We start from the raw sequence: 3623 nt of genomic DNA, 5'->3' as shown, positions 1-3623 counted from the left end.
CAGCCCAGGAACACGTCAGAGATGCTCTGCCTGAACCAACTTCTGATCTGGTCCATCCCTTCCAACCTGGTGACTCTGTTTGGGTAGAGAAATTTGCCACCTAAGGACTGACACCTACCTGGAAAGGACCGCCCCCATGGCAGTCAAGTTCGACGGGATCCCAATGTGTCTTCATCACACCTGGCTTAAGACAGGCAGACAAAATAGAGAATCCAGGATTCTTCAGACTCTAGAGATTATTCCTGGTCCTCATTCCGGGCCCTTATCTTATAAACAGGCCCACTTACTTTATTCGGCAGAGAATTACTTATAGTTCTCAGGGGTCAATATAACTCGCTCCCCAACAATGACCTAAAAGAGTCAATGATTTGACTCATGTACATAAAACCAGTGGGGAATGAAGCATCCATCTTATATAAAAACTGCCATTTGAAATTTTAACCCTGCTATTGCTGGCATCTGTAAATGCTTGCTGGCTTATATAATAAGGAAAATAAGACTACTCCCATTTCAGAGAGGCCATTAAACTTTCTCCGGATGAAGTTATCAGTGCTGTCAGGAGGCCAAGCCTTTGGTGGAGGTCTCAAAGTGCCAGCACCTAGGGCCTTTTAAGAACTTGCAAAGGGAACTGGAAGAACCCCATATTGGGGAGGCAAAGAGGGTAAGATAGTATAAATACAGGAAACTTCCTGTGTGATTTCACCCAGAATTTGAGATACATTTTCCTCTGGGCCCGCACGTAATAAATGTAACACCATCTCTCTAAGGTTGTTTGGTTCTTCTCTGGTTTTTCTGTAACACCACCAGCATCATTGTCATCATCATCACCTTCTTTATTGTCATTTGTTTACTTATAATTATTCTTCTCATTTTCTTTAGACATGGTTTTTGTACGCAAACAAGGACTGTTTATCTCAATTTTCCTCATTTTGTATAGTTCTTAAGTAAAATACATAGCCATACTCTATTTTATTTTTTCTTTGACTTCTAACAACTGATGGCTCATTGCTGCCTCTTCTCCATCTGCCCCTTACATGGGAAATCAGATAAGAAATCATAGTTTTATCTTTAGATGTTATTGTGAAATTGAAACCACCCTCTGGAAACAGAATTCCTCTGCACCACCTCTCCAAAATAAAAGCCCTGGGCCAGTCTCCCTCCCTGGCTCCATCAAAGTAGGGCTGTCTTCCTCAAGGGCCTTTCCTGTGCTGCTCAGGATTTCAACTATGAGCATAATAAACATTTCATGCCCCTTGGTGTGAGTGTATGTCATCAGCCTGCACATCTGTACCAAGCTGCTGTGGCTCCCTCTGCTTCTGCCTGGTGTCACCTACTCTTAGTACTATGCCATGATAACAAGACAATGACCGTCACCACTGGGGGTCTTTATTCTTTAGATTTGTGTTTACATACTTGTCCAGCAGTCAGCTGAGCTGCACTGTTGAGTCATTGGAGCCTCTTGATAGATATAGGGGACCTGGGTCAGAAGATTTCATGATTAATTGGCATAGGGACAGAAGTAAGCAAAAGCATTTGACTCTGCCTTTTGTGGGCGTGACAAAGTTTCCTCCCCCTAAAATAGATCTCTGTAATTCAGATAGTGAAGAGGCAACCCCACACCTGACAGGAAATCAACCCATAAGGACAATCTAAACCTGCACCTGGGCTGTGGGCTGTGCTCAGCGTGTCCTGAGCATCCCCTACTGGTCACAGCCACTCCTGCAGGTAGGATTGTGTCAGTGCTCACACTGACTTTCCCTTACTGTGCATCTTGTACAGTAATAAATGGCCGTGTCCTCAGATGTCAGCTTGGTCATTTTAAGAGAGACTGTGCTCGTAGGGTTGTCCCTGGAGATTGTGAATCTTCCTTGAACTGCTGGAGCATACCACTGTTTCTTTCCAGTTGGGTAACTCACTCCTGCCACCCATTGGAGCCCCTTCCCTGGAGCCTGGCGGACCCAGTGCATTTGGTAGTCAGTGAAGTTGAATCCAGAGGCTTTGCAGGAGAGGCTGAGAGGCAACCCCACCGGTGGCACCACGCCTCCCCCAGACTCCACCAGCTGAACTTGGCACAGGCAACCTGCAAATAGAGAAGCAGACTAAGAACTACTCTGTGTCACCCAGTCCCCATGAGCCTGATGCACAGGGACCCACCTTTGGCAGCGAGGAGAAGGGCAGCCCAGATGAGCACAGACCCCATGGTGTGGACACTGAGGGGCTCACACAGGAGGGCTCCTCTCCAGATTCTGCAGGGACCCAGCCTGCAGGCTTTCATGAGCAGGGGAGGCACCACATTTGCATGCCTTCCCCTGAGGACCTGTCTGAGCTGTCAGGAGGCTCCTCCTTCCCTGTGGTCACATGGAGAGGGCAGGTGAACCAGGATGTCTGGGCCAGGACTCAGGGGCACAAGGCTGGTCTGCACATTCTAGTACCTTGTCTGTGACTAGTGAGAGACACAATCCACCAGGAAGGAAAGTAGGACCTTTAAGATTCTACTCCCCTGAGAGGTGTTAGGTTGCACATAAAACCTCTCAGGAGACATCCTGGGACAGGATTGTGGAGATAACAATGCCCCCTAGTGGTTGTTCTGAGCCTCATGGTCTGATTACAGGTGTCTGAACCAGCTTCCTGAGACAAGGCAGGCATGTCTGCCACAGGGAAGCCTTCCCTGGCATTTCTGAAAGAGTGGCAGCCCCAGTCCTACTACTTGTATGCAGGTGGTTCTCTGCAAGGACGCCCTAGGCCTCAGGAAGCTGCCTCAGGGGAGAACCTGAGGAACATAACCCTCTGCAGCCCAGGTATCTGGTGCCAGGCCCTCAGCTTGCACGTGGGAGGTACTGTTACGCGGTCTGGTGTGCACACTCAGCATCCTGGCGTGTCCACCATGAGGCACAGCAGTGCCTGTTTAGCTCAGAAACATGTTTTCTGATATTTGTGGGGGACCCTCCCTGACTGTTGGCAGTGGAGCTGCAGAGAGCAGTGAGCACAGGGACAAACTCACCATGGACAGGGGACAGTTCCCTGTCCAGGAACTGGGCCCCTTAAATACAGCTCCTGAGATGTGTGCCTGTGAATTCTAGGATTGTGCCTGAGGTCATTTGAGGAAGTCTCGGTGGAGAGGACAGCACAGCCCTCCTCTCTCTGGGACACGAGGAAGTGGGTCCACCTCTGCAGGAGTGATTTTCATCCATTCCTTTTAGCGTCTCAAATGTCATTTCCTCCATTTTTTTCATGAATGGATTCTTGAGTGCAAAGTCTTACCACCTGGGTGGTCCATAATCTTGTTGGATGATTAAGTCATAAACTCTAACTCCTGGATGCAGCTCCTAGAAGAGTCCCCAAGAGCAGCTCAAAGAGAACATGCTGGGCCTTTGTTGAGCAACTGGACATGGGGGCTGACCTGTCCCAGGACCATGGAAGGGAGAGCACATGACATCCAGAGAAGGTGAGGCTGTTCTCATCAAGGTCCCGAGTCCCTTGGTGTTTACAGATGTGCAGGGTCCGACCTGGCTAGAGGGGGAAGGTATGCCTGGATGGAGACTGGAACAAACTATTGAGCACAGAGAAGGAAATATAACATGTGTGCCTGTGCTTATATGGGTGTGTGTGAGTTCCTCAGAGCA

This window comes from Myotis davidii, unplaced genomic scaffold (assembly GCF_000327345.1).
Source record: "Myotis davidii unplaced genomic scaffold, ASM32734v1 scaffold1782, whole genome shotgun sequence".
Classification (NCBI taxonomy): domain Eukaryota; kingdom Metazoa; phylum Chordata; class Mammalia; order Chiroptera; family Vespertilionidae; genus Myotis; species Myotis davidii.
Note: the sequence above shows the minus strand (reverse complement) of the source record.